The sequence below is a fragment of the Scardinius erythrophthalmus genome (assembly GCF_964197995.2).
Source record: "Scardinius erythrophthalmus genome assembly, chromosome: 11".
NCBI lineage: Eukaryota > Metazoa > Chordata > Actinopteri > Cypriniformes > Leuciscidae > Scardinius > Scardinius erythrophthalmus.
Genome location: NC_138231.1, coordinates 34,577,192 through 34,590,768, shown reverse-complemented (window position 1 = coordinate 34,590,768; position 13,577 = coordinate 34,577,192). Strand labels below are relative to the sequence as shown.

The window sequence follows — 13,577 nt, the reverse complement described above, 5'->3', positions numbered from 1 at the left end:
TACGTTAGTAACTGAGTAGGCTACATTATTTCTTATTTTATTTTTTTGATATTGAAAATTGTTTTAATCAGGGGTCCGGTTGGGCAAGTAGAATTCTCTTTCACTTGTCCTTTAAAAAAACACACACACGTCACGTGTCCCGGACACCAGCGTTATGGCACCATATTGGATTCTTATTTCTGTGCCCCTGAGTATGATCAGAGAATGTCTATGATTTAGAATGTTCAGTGACGTCACAGAACTGCCAGATTCAAACCTGATCCAAACTGCTTTCGCGCGTTGGCTGGCGCTGAGCCAGAGACGGACGCGCTCAGCGCTTGTCATGTATCACAACTAATACGCAGTGTTTTCAACCACATAATGTTTATTTTATGTTTCAGACATTTAAATAAACATAAGTAGGCTACTAGTAAAACAATACATTTGCAGTTTGTAAAATACACACTGATGTCTATGGAAGCGGCAAGCCACTTACTTTCATGTATTTCGGGAGAAACTGTGGAATTCAGGTGCTGTAAATCCGGCTGACAGGACTCTCTGAACTGCAGCGCTCATCTCGTTATAGATCAAGATAATTTATAAAGTTTTTTAAACGAAGAATCGGAATATCAGATAGTTGACATGGTAATAGCAAATACGTCTGTTAGTTATTGTGGCTGCGGTGTGTCACGTGACATCACGCCATGGAAACAAGGGAGTTAAAATATTTTTAACTTACGCGTGAAAGGGTTGATTTAAAAAAAAGTATATTCTAAATAAACAACAATAGCCCAAGTTTAGTAAAATATTTTTTTATTGAGACTATAAAAAATAATTCTGCATCCATTTTTAGGTGTGCCAGCTGCCACTGTGGGTGGCACCGGCACACCCTGGCACACCCGTGGCTACGCCACTGCTTGACAGTAATCATGACTAGCTGAAGGCTGATCGTCTTACTCAGCAGATGGGTGGAGGAGCATCTGCGTTGTTCACTCGTCTCACCTGGGTTTATCACCACACCTGTTAATATCATTACAAATTGTTATTGCTGCATTTACCTATTAATTTGTGTGTATTCAGAGGTGTTTTTTCTCCATGTTTTGCGTTAACCATGTGCAGCTGAGCAGGTTTTAAACGCGTAAGAGGATAACCGGATTAGGCAGCACTTTGTGAGTCAGTGGTGGCCAATATGTCTGGGTTAGTTTTCTTTCTCCCAACAGTCACATGATTCTTTTTTTGCCGCACTATGTCTCTCAGCGCTCTTAACAACACACAATCAGAAGCATGCGGGTCTGGTTTGAGATTGGACATGCGAGTGCTAATGGACTTCCCATCACCGTTTGTCGTCACCCGTCCAAGCCTACCACAATCCTGGGATGTTTCAGGCTTTATGAAAAATGCAGGACTGTGTTGGGAATACTGATGCTGATGTTTCACATTGATGGCAGAATAAGAAACCTCTGATCCCCTCATCAGCACAGCCTTTTATTGGCTCTCAGTCCTATCTGAGGATAACGTAGCATGACTGAGCCTTTAGCAGGCCGTTCCCAGCACGAGAACACCAGGGGCGCGTGAGATTGCTGCGGTAAGGTTTCACCGTCAAAAAGAACAGCACACATCTGGGATCAACAAGTTAAACCAGAGTTGTTAACCTTCAGATTCCAGTAATCTGGCGTAAGCATGATTCCAGCTTTCACAACAGCTGCAGAGCAGTGCAGCGAAGAGTTCAAAGTTCCAGAATTTGGCACCATTTGAGTATAAGTTCTTTTGATTGTTTATCATTAACCCTTTTAAAGCACTGTGCTTAACTTAGACCTAAACTGATTCTGGTCTGTTTTTTTGTTTTTTTTTTGTTTTGTTTTTTTAAACAGTACCCATAGGCGATTTAGAGTAATGATGATAATGCCAAGCGCTTTCCAGATAGCAGAAACAAGCTTGGGTCAACGTCATTGGCTTGGAATGCACATTGGAAAATGCCTGTCCCTTGTAAACCTAGCAGACCGGAGCTTAGTGTAGTGCTTGAACCCAAATTATGCTTTGGTTTTTATGTGTATGGTTGCTAGTGTATGCATACTGTGCGTGATGGGAATTTTGTAATCTGCACGTGCATAGGCCAGTTTTTCTAACTGTACATACTCACATATGTTCTGAGTTTTGTTGCGGCAAAACTGGCCCATTTCGTTATTTTAAAGTTGGCCATAGTTTAAGGTTAGCATATTGCTAAGCAACAAATATTGGGTAAAACAAACAATTTAAGTAACACAAACTAATTTAATTGATACTTCTCAGTAATTAATAAAAAAATTAGCAATTATCTTGCCATCTTGAATTTGACTATTATATAGACTACTATATAGAGTCCTGCAAGGATGACGTATTTTTGTAGGCCAGTCTGAAAGTTAGCATCACAGTGTTCCCTCAAAAAAAGTTTTTTTCCAATGGCTTTTGTATAATTGCAGAGAATAAGCTCTGTGAGCAACACATGTTTATGACTCTTACATGTTTTATTCATAATGATATGAATTTATCAATAATTTACTTCACCAATGAACACAACTTTTATGATCTTTGAAGCCTAAGATTAAATTGACAGAAGTCAAAATCTAAAGTTAGATACTATAAATGAACCACACCACGGTCGCATGACTTCAGTGTCACCATCACTAAGCTTCCGACAACTGTCAGGTTTTATTTAAAGTCTACAAGTTGGATATTTTGAATATTTTGCAAGAGCGTAAATACTGTACAACGTGCTGTAAAAGCAAACTAGATGACTTTATCTGTTCGGAATCATGACGTTTAATGTCCCTAAGAACTGAGTCTTGCGTAAAAGTAAAAAAAATAAAAAAATAATCATGTACACAGAAAAATCACAAGGAGTATTGATGATGTATTTTATGTCATTGAATATAACATGAACATTTCTTGAGCTTGTGTTCACCACAGACCTTATTTCAGACATTTAACCAAAAACCCCATTTAAAAAACCAATCGACTTTAGGATGATGAAACCGAAAGTGCTAAAATGCTAACTTGTTTCCAGGTTTTAGGACCCATTTCTGCTGCACTCTGTCACTGCCTTGATATCCATCTCATTGCGTATTCTGACTAAAATTTGTGTGGTAGCTCAATTTTAAAACTATTCCCTTTGTTCTGGTGAGTGAGAGTGATGCTTTTTTCTGAGTTCTTGTAGTAGGACTGGAGGACAGAAGATTACAGGACTGAGTGATCGAGAACAGTCCATGAGAGGCTGATCTGATGATGCCTCAAGTAATTAGAAGCTTGTTGAGGGTGGGTAGAGCCTTTCTCCAAACATTTAATTTGTGATATGAAGGGGTCTCTCAAGGCAGGGAGAAGTGGATCTGCGGTGTCTGTGGGAATAGCACATTTTAAATTCGCCATGCCTCTAGAAGATGTGGTTGTCGTGTGTGAGTGTAATTGGTGGGCTGAAACAGCAGCATGCATGCACAGTTTTTCTTAGAGTTTAGATATACTAAAATGTATACAGAATGAGATTTGCGGCATAAAATGTAAAAAAAAAATGCCACATGTTAAACATTCACAGTACAAAAAAACATTCTGTTCTTGGAGCTCGTTATTTTAGAACAGTTTTTGATTTTTATTGGTGGCAGTAGAGGCTGTGTCCGAAAGCTTAAAAATGCTGCCTTCGGAGGCTCCATTCCAATGTAGGAAGGCATCAAGGCACGTCCGAATCCAATGATAGCTTCACTTCCTGTCTCCTGCGATACCTTCATTAATACATTTTTTTTAAGCAAGCATAGATGTGCATAGATGTAGGCAGTCTTCGCTGCAAAATACAAACTGAAATTAAATTAAACTTATTTCAACTAGTTGCCAAGGAAACATCTGTTGACGTGATAAAATAACTAAAACTGAATAAAAACTATACACATTTTTAAAAAATGAATGAAAAACGACAAAAAACATGCAAAAAAATGACTGAAATTAAAATAAAAATAAAAAATAATTTGAATTATTAATGAAAACGAATAGTATCTTAAAGGGATACTTCACCGATTAGCATAAAGCTTTGTATCAGTAGAAACCTGGTAGTATTTTCGAATGACCGTGCTTCCCTCCCTCATGTCCCCCTGTGATGAGAGATTTCTGTATTGTATGTCTGGAAAAAACCTCAGATGATGCAAAAATCGTCATTTTGCGTCATCGGAGGCTTTTTTGGCCAGAGGCTAGAGACTACAGCCAGTAGTAGGAGCTAGTTCGGCATGTTTTCAACCCGCCCATAGAGGGTGGGATCTCACGATAAAACGGCCTCTTTTCAGTTTCGAGTCAACTAGTAGCCTAGTTGTATCATTTCTTCCGATTCTCTCCTCTGTAACCGGTAGGCGTGGCTTGGGAGTGGCCTCGTAGGGCAGCGAAGCAAGTGCATTCTGGGGGTTGTTGTCTTTCATCCACATGAGCCAAAAATACATTTCCTGGCTTTTCTCAGTCTAGAAGGCACCAACTTCTAAAATAATTTAACATTTCTACTACATAAATGACCCAATTTAAATACACATTCATCTTTCCAGCGGTGAAATATCCCTTTAATGGTGCTAAAATAACTGGTATGATAGCCTTTCGTTATCCATTTGTTTCACATTTTGTGAAAACATAGCTGTGTCTGTGAATAGTGAATAGGCCTTTATCTGCCACATGCAACCACATTTAAATGGTTTTACCACCTTATGAAGTATATTACTCCCAGAGGTCACAAGGGATTACCAGACAGGGTAAAAAAAGTGGTTTGTGCACAGCTCCATCAGATAACTTTTATTCAGCTCACTTACAGGCGGAAACAACTCCATAAAAGTGAAACCGAACGACCCCTCTGTGTCTGCACAGCTGCGGCCCAGACATGGCATTGTGCTGCAGGCGTGCGGGGTGTTCAGGAGATGTCTTTCTCTGAGAGAGGAGATTGAGATCTCGTTACGGCTTTGACGGCAAGTCTCCGAGCCTTTTCGGCAGCAAATTTGGCAAAACATGCCACAGATTTTGGCAGCGAATTGTGCATCAGGAGCTGAGCTAAATGATCCTTTTCGCTACACTAAATAGACTGTGGTGCATGTTACTATTTGTAGTTTTTCTACCTGTCGAAAGTATCTTGTAAAATTTTCTGGAGGTGTTCCACTACACAACATGTACGATAATTAAATTGGCCACAGCTCTTTAAACCTGAATTCCAAAAGATCCATGGCTATTTCTCCTAGATATTTTGAATTAAAGCGTTATCCTGAATCACATGCTGAATTTTTATGAGGTACAATGACTTCATCTGAACAAGACAGCAATCCAGCTGTTTGAGGTTATCATGATGATGTGTTTTGTCATCGTTGATAACAGTGTAGTCAACCATGTCGGTCACATAAAATGTATTGTGAAGTGGTTCTGCAACGAGAGCCTCATAATCATATCGGATGGAGCTTGGAGGCATGCAGGCATCAAGTGCAATTTGCCCTTCTCTCGGTTGGCTGATTTAAGCAGATTTCCAAAAACAAATCCTTTTCATAGCCACAATAACAGATAATATTCTAAAGTAGCTTAAAATGTGCAGCTTCCTGCTTATTTCAGTGGCTTGATTTAGACCTTACAGTTTTCATCTATAAAATAATTTTCCACTTTTCTTGGGATGCACAATGTAACCACATTGGTTAATGGACAATATTAGATATTTTTTGTGATCATATTTATTGTAAAAATTAATAACTTTTATTTGTCATAAAAAGTAAAAAAAAAAACGAAGCAAATGGTTAAATGGAATATTTTACAGATCGTAACATTAATATCCATTTTTATTTTAGTATTATGTATATTAATATTACATTTTTATTCATTTTAAATTAGCTTTTATTTTATATTTTCAGGTTTTCAATTTTAGTTACTTCTTAGTAATTTAATGTTTTTTATACATTTTATTAGTTTTGTTTTTAAAAGTGTTTTTAAATGTTTTAATTTATTTTATTTCACTTATTAAAATTAAACTTATTTTAGTTAGTAATTTTAGTTCTTCAAATTAAACTTATTTAAGTTAGTTGCTAAGACAATATTATTTTTTAGATTTTCATCTAAAATGTTTATATATATATATATATATATATATATATATATATATATATATATATATATATATATATATATATATATATATATATATATATATATATATATATATATATATATATATATATATATAATATATAAATATTATAAAAAAAAAAGTGGAAAGCCCAAGAAGAGGTCGACAGGGCAATCGGCAGGCTGAAGCACCGCGAGGTGGTCGGCAGAGTCCAGGAGGGTCGAGCAGGCCTTGGGAGGGGCAATATTCCCTTGTTCTGGTCAAAGGCTTCCAAAGAAGACCGGAAAGCCATGGTGGTGGCGGAAGTGGCAAGAACTGAGCACGAACGCCTTAACATCAAAGCGGTGTCCCAGGGCCAGCAAGGACGTTGGACATCATGGGAAGGTCTCACAGACAGGTCCATGTCATGGTCCGATCTATGGAAGAGACCCCAAGCTAGGCTCAGCTTCCTGATCAGAGCAACCTATGACACCTTGCCTTGTCCCCGAAACCTCCACCAATGGTTTGGTGCCGAAGAGACCTGTTCCCTTTGTAACACCAGCAACACAAGCCTCCAGCACATCCTGTCGGGCTGTACGACGGCATTGTCCTAAGGACGCTATAGGTGGCGGCATGACCAAGTACTGAAGAAGCTGGCAGAGGTGTCAGAGTCATGCAGGCGAACAGCAGACCTTCCGCTTGAGGACGACATTCCATCCAGTTCGCGAGGGCTGGAGAGAGTGTCAGACCCTCCCGCCAGAGAGATACAGCAAGGCTCCTCTCACCGGGAAGTGAGTGGACCATGAGGGTCGACTTGGGAAAGCAGCTCCAGTTCCCCAGGGAGATAGTGGAAACATCCCTGCGGCCCGACGTCGCCATGTGGTCAGAGGCTTGCAAGACCGTCCTCCTTGTGGAACTCACTGTACCTTGGGAGGGAGGGGTGGAGGCTGCGTATGAGCGGAAGCGAGCCAAGTACTCTGATCTGGCGGCAGAGTGCAGGGAGGCGGGCTGGAAAGCCGTTATCTGCCCTGTGGAAGTGGGGTGTAGGGGCTTCGTAGGTTCCTCAACCGCTCGCCTACTCCGCGACATGGGATGCACAGGAGCGAGGCATCGGAAAGCCATGAAAGAGCTGGCGGAGGAGGCAGAGAAAGGCAGCTTCTGGCTGTGGCTAAGGAGGAAGGAGAAGGGTTGGGGGGCAAAACACCTAGGGCATCAGCAGGGGGTGGCAGGGAGTGATCCCTGCCATCGCTCCGCCACCACGAGACGTACTGGGGTTAAAGGAGCGAAACGTCAGTGAGTGGTGGTCCCCAGCTGATGACCCGCTCAGGCTCACAGAAGTGTTCAGTGAGGTGTCACGGCACACCAGTTCAAAAGGCACTGGAGGAGGTGCGTCAGGCAGTGATGTCCAGCAGGAAAACCAACACCTGTATCTTGATATAAACATTTTAGATGAAAATCTAAAAAATAATAATTTTTTAAAATAATAATAATATTGTCTTAGCAACTAACTTAAATAAGTTATAATAATAATATATATATATTTATTTATTTATTTATATATATAAAAAAATTTCATTGAAATAAAGCTTTAAAAAAAATTATATATATATATATATATATATATATATATATATATATATATATATATATATATATATATATATATATATATATATAAATATATATATTATATATATATATATATATATATATATATATATATATATATATATATATATATATATATATATATAATATATATATTTTTTTTAAGCTTTATTTCAATGATTTTTTTTTTTATATAATTTGTTTTATTTAACACTAACAACACTGGTACAATATAATGTTGTGTTGCCCAAATTCAATTGTGGCATTTACTGTAAAATTATTCCTTTTCGGTTTTAGTAAAAAACACAATAATGGCTTATTTGTACTTAGCAGAATTTGTAATAATGGTGCATCCCTAGATATCTGTATTGGCCAATATTTTATTCTGTTTCGGGTGGGTTTGTCACGTGTTTTAGTTCTGTTTCCATGGTTTTTCATTGATTGTTTGAGTTATTGCACCTGTCATTCATTTCATTGATTAGTTGTCATCTGTATTTAAGCCCTGTGTTTTGTTCAGTTCATATGTCCATACATACATCACTTCCACATGAAAGCCATGAAAGCCGGAAAGCCATGAAAGAGCTGGCGGAGGAGGCAGAGAAAGGCAGCTTCTGGCTGTGGCTAAGGAGGAAGGAGAAGGGTTGGGGGGCAAACACCTAGGGCATCAGCAGGGGGTGGCAGGGAGTGATCCCTGCCATCGCTCCGCCACCACGAGACGTACTGGGGTTAAAGGAGCGAAACGTCAGTGAGTGGTGGTCCCCAGCTGATGACCCGCTCAGGCTCACAGAAGTGTTCAGTGAGGTGTCACGGCACACCAGTTCAAAAGGCACTGGAGGAGGTGCGTCAGGCAGTGATGTCCAGCAGGAAAACCAACACCTGTATCTTGATATAAACATTTTAGATGAAAATCTAAAAAATAATAATTTTTTAAAATAATAATAATATTGTCTTAGCAACTAACTTAAATAAGTTATAATAATAATATATATATATTTATTTATTTATTTATATATATAAAAAAATTTCATTGAAATAAAGCTTTAAAAAAAATTATATATATATATATATATATATATATATATATATATATATATATATATATATATAAATATATATATATTATATATATATATATATATATATATAAAAATATATATATATTATATATATATATATATATATATATATATATATATATATATATATATATAATATATATATTTTTTTTAAGCTTTATTTCAATGAATTTTTTTTTTATATAATTTGTTTTATTTAACACTAACAACACTGGTACAATATAATGTTGTGTTGCCCAAATTCAATTGTGGCATTTACTGTAAAATTATTCCTTTTCGGTTTTAGTAAAAAACACAATAATGGCTTATTTGTACTTAGCAGAATTTGTAATAATGGTGCATCCCTAGATATCTGTATTGGCCAATATTTTATTCTGTTTCGGGTGGGTTTGTCACGTGTTTTAGTTCTGTTTCCATGGTTTTTCATTGATTGTTTGAGTTATTGCACCTGTCATTCATTTCATTGATTAGTTGTCATCTGTATTTAAGCCCTGTGTTTTGTTCAGTTCATATGTCCATTCATACATCACTTCCACATTAAAAGATCTACACCCTGGCTCAAAAGCTACCAGCCCGATAGCCCATCCTCTCCTGGTCAAGCTTTCTTCCAGTCTCTCTCATGGCTATTCCGATGGGAATGGGGTTCGTCTGTTATTGCAGCTGCCGGCAGTACTTTTGCGAGCGGAGCAGATGCCTGTCATGTTACCGTGTAGTTGATTAAACAGGTGAACTGAGTCTAGCTATTAGCATATTCCTTACATATTCCTTGTCAGTTATTAACCAAGCCTTATGAAGTGGAAATAAACGGTAGAGTAAAAGCTTTGCCGAAGGGACCAAGTACAATCATATAAAGCAGGCTGTCTACACTTCCAAAGCCATGTATGTCTGCAAGTTATATTGTTTAGCAGTGTGTGTTTGTGAATTTCTAGCTTAGAGACTCCTGAACATGTCATGCTTAACTGCCGTAAAAACAGTACCAGCACAGACGGGTAGAGCACACGATCTTAATTATTAGTTGATTGACAGCTACCACACTCGCTCCACTGTTTTACAGGCTGTCGTCAGTTGATTATCGAGGGTCAGCAGAGGTTGTGGGTACTCCCAGACAAGCTTTCCACAAGCTCCATGGGAGGGTGGCTTCAGTGTTTTGTTCCCCGCTCTCCACGTTTAGTATGTTTGCAGCTGCCACATGATCTTCTCTGCCAAACACCAACAAAAGATATTACACCCCCTACCATCAGATTTTCCCCAATTTGCTATTTAAGCTATTAATCCAATTTTCTGCTTATTGAAGAAGAAAATTGTTGAAGCGTTAGGCATTAAGCTGCAAAGTAGGACAAGTCCGGTCAATAATGGATGCTAGACATGGTGAAGGTCACAAAAATTCAAATGCAAGGGGGAGAAAAATTTGGTTTGATGGAGAACTTGAAATTCAGAGCGATTGCTCTGTTAGTGCGGTTAATTTGAATAAGTATAAACGCTGCCATCTGAACCCTGGTGTGCACCAAATAAGTGGACCAAGACTGCTGAAGAAATGGATCTCAGGCCGCTTCCAAAAGAATTCTGGTGCAGTTCGAATGAAATATGAACGCAACACAGACCAAAGACATGTTAATGAACCAAAATCGGGACATGATGTCACAAGATGCGACCCTAAGATTAAGAAGGAGAGAATGCTCAAGTATACCTGTTTTTTTCTCATAGTAGCGATGTTGCCCATCACATTTCGGTACAGGCATCAGAACCGTGCCGTCTCACAGCAGATCTTCGTTGACTCCTTTACACATTTTATAAGCTCTTCACAAGTTCTCAGCTGGTCGAAATACCATCATGTATAGGCTATGCACATACAGTGAGCACATTTAGCCCAGCACACAGCATTGTTTTGGATGTTCGGCAAGTTCCATCACGAAATATAAATAATAAAAGCCGAACAATCAGGTTGTGAACGTATCCTATGCCTTTAGGTTCGGTGTTAAAATGCCAGTGTGAACGCTAAACGGACCAGGACTAAATGTTTTTTATTTGTGTACCTGTGTGTGTATATGTGTATATAAATATATAAAAATAAATTTGTTTTTATTTTGTTTTGCTCCAGTCCAGTACGTCACAGCCACAGGAAACCAAGATGCATCTTGCTAATGCAGTGGCAGGTGGTATTAGGGGGAGGGGACATTGATATTTCCCCTACTCCCTATTTTTGGTCCCTTTCTCTAGAAGAGATTGATTAATTGATACTTTTCCCCTACATAATGTTTTTGTCAGTTCTCTGTTTTTTCCCCTTTAGCTTGAGTCCTCTGGACACATCTGTTAACATACTCTGAACAAAAGAGTTAAGATGATGCTCAGCCTGCTAAAACCACAGATTCATTGACTCTTTCACTCTCTCTTAAACCGCTCCCCCAGACCCCCACATAGACTCTCTCACACGGTTACGTCCCCCTAACCATCTAGGAGTCGGGAGAGGAGGTAACAAAGGAAAAAAAAAACATAACATAAAAAAAAGAGGTAGGCAAGAACACACTTCAATCCTCTGTCCCAGAGTGAAGACAACACCAGATGATACAGTATATATCAAAGAAAGGATTTTATTTGCAAAAAAAAGGACAGAACATACGTTACTAGGGAGCAATGGCTCAGGGGAGAACAAGGTCTAAAATAACAAACAAAACAGCCCATTAACTAATTTTGGGAGGAGTCCTAACTAACCTAAGAAAAGTTAAAAAGAAATAAACAACATAACCTTCCCTCAACTCCCTTGCTATACAAAAACAGGAACAAAAACAGTAATAAAAGAAAAAGGCACTCACCACCTACATCTTCCCTCACAACAGTATACTAAACAGGTTAACAAGAACACAATACCTTCTGCTTAATTTTTAGTTGAAGTGAGATCAAGATCACTTAACACAAGTCACTGCTAAACTCAGTTAGCCACCGCTAACTCACAACTGAATATCTGAAGCAAACATTTCACAACAGAGGTCAATCTGGAGCAGGGGAGAAGTGTGTCTCACTGCTGCAAACACTGGACTGCCCTATTATACTCTAGTCTCAGGCACACTCACAAACCAGTTACAGGTGCTGATGATTAGGCCTGAGAGCGAGTAGAGAGAGAAAGAGAGACCGCAAGCAAACAAAAACACAGGCACACATCCACGTCCACCCTTTCAGAAATAAAGTAAATCAAAGAAGTTCAGAAGAAAATAATCATAATAATAATAAATAAATAAATGAATACATCCTTGGACGTAACACACACTCACACTCACACGTTGTGTTTTCATGTTTTATGGGGACTTACCATAGACATAATGATTTTTGTACTGTACAATCTGTATATTCTATCCCCTTACACTAACACTATTTTTACATTTTCAAAAATCATCACTTGGTATGATTTATAAGCTTTTTTTTCTCATGGAGACCAAATTATGTCCCCACAAGGATTTCGGATATTATCATCTTTTTGGGGATATTTTGTCTCCATAACTTAGGATTTACCTGAGACACACATACACTCACACACACACAACAAACAAGCTAATCTAAATGGGCACATTCCATAGACATCTATTGTTTGTTTTGTTTTTATATATAGAACTAGTTATAAACAGTAATACTATATATAACCTATCCCTAACCCTGACAGAAAACTAAGTAGGCACACACACACACCTGGGTTGTCCATTTCACTGCCCTTCTCTAAACAAACTGTAAACAGTGCTGCAGCAGAACACAAGGAGAGATAGAAAGAGGGGGGAAGAAGTGAAAAGCAGTGGGTGGAGTCTAAACTCTGTGTCCTATGAGAGGCCTGGGTGTTGAAAAGAGGCATGGCTTGTTGATAGTAACATCTGTGCCTGTATTCTCAGAGAGGGAGAGAGAGAAAAAGACAAGGGGGTGGTGGAGCATTTGTATGAGATAGGCTGTTGAACAGCAGGGAGACGCCGCATGTGTGTTTACCGGTGAGCCGAGGAGGATCGCTCTCGCTGTCTGATATGGAGGCATTCTGGGACTGATCTACAGCACGTTTATGTTCAGAATGACTCCGGTTACCAAAGTGACAACCTTGAATTTACATGCTTTTCAAGCCTTTTAGAGAAGATCCTTTGCTCTCCGGGAGCCAGTCTTGTTTCCTCTTGAGGGATGTAACATTAAACGGACCGTAAGCGAAGGCATAAAGGGTAAGTTAACACAAGCAGAGGTCTTTCGGTCTCATGACATTCTGAATGAACGGTTGTGGTTTGATTTTTGTGATTTTTATTTCCCTGTGTTGTTGTTTAGCTGTGATGGCAGCTGAGCTGTTTTAATAGCTCGTAAAGCCTTGAAGGGCAGGTGTGCGTTTGCTCACTGAGCGGTGTGGACGTGGACGGCTCTGCAGTGCTGATAACATGTTAGCTTGTCCACCGGCTTCAGCCCTTGAGCTCTGGCTGATGTGACAAGGCATGTGGCTGTCCTTTAATCATGCAAATTATGCATAAAAATAATAAATGAGGGTCGTAGGCATCCATTTTAATGTGACTGGACTGGGTGAGCGGAGATAAGGAGATTGGTGAGAACAGAGATCACCTTGAAAGCAAACTGCTCTCGTCGCCTTATCACAAATTGTTGAGATTTCCTCACTGTATTGCTTGTCTTGAGTGTGTCTGGCTGCGTACTCTCTTAAGGGTTGTGCTGAAAGGAGAACCAGTTGGTTTTTTGCTTTAGTACAGCATAAGTGGTACATTTTTACTGTATCTTTTGGTTTAAAATTCTGTTTGGAGCACTACCCCACCCTCAGAGGTATCTAGGTTAAGATTGAGGCTAAGATTATGGTTTCAATGCAGCAGCCTCTGAAGCTT

At 38.8% G+C, this 13,577-nt stretch overlaps 1 protein-coding gene across 2 annotated transcripts in view; it reads left to right on the top strand.

Moving 5' to 3' along the window:
* The first annotated feature begins 12,609 nt into the window (after positions 1-12,609).
* Positions 12,610-13,577, top strand: part of daam1b (dishevelled associated activator of morphogenesis 1b) — a 54,904-nt gene continuing 53,936 nt past the window's right edge. For both annotated transcript variants that reach the window (XM_081378839.1, XM_081378838.1), the window contains exon 1: positions 12,610-12,920. The gene's annotated coding sequence lies outside the window, so the exon portion shown is untranslated. The remainder of the gene's footprint in view (positions 12,921-13,577) is intronic.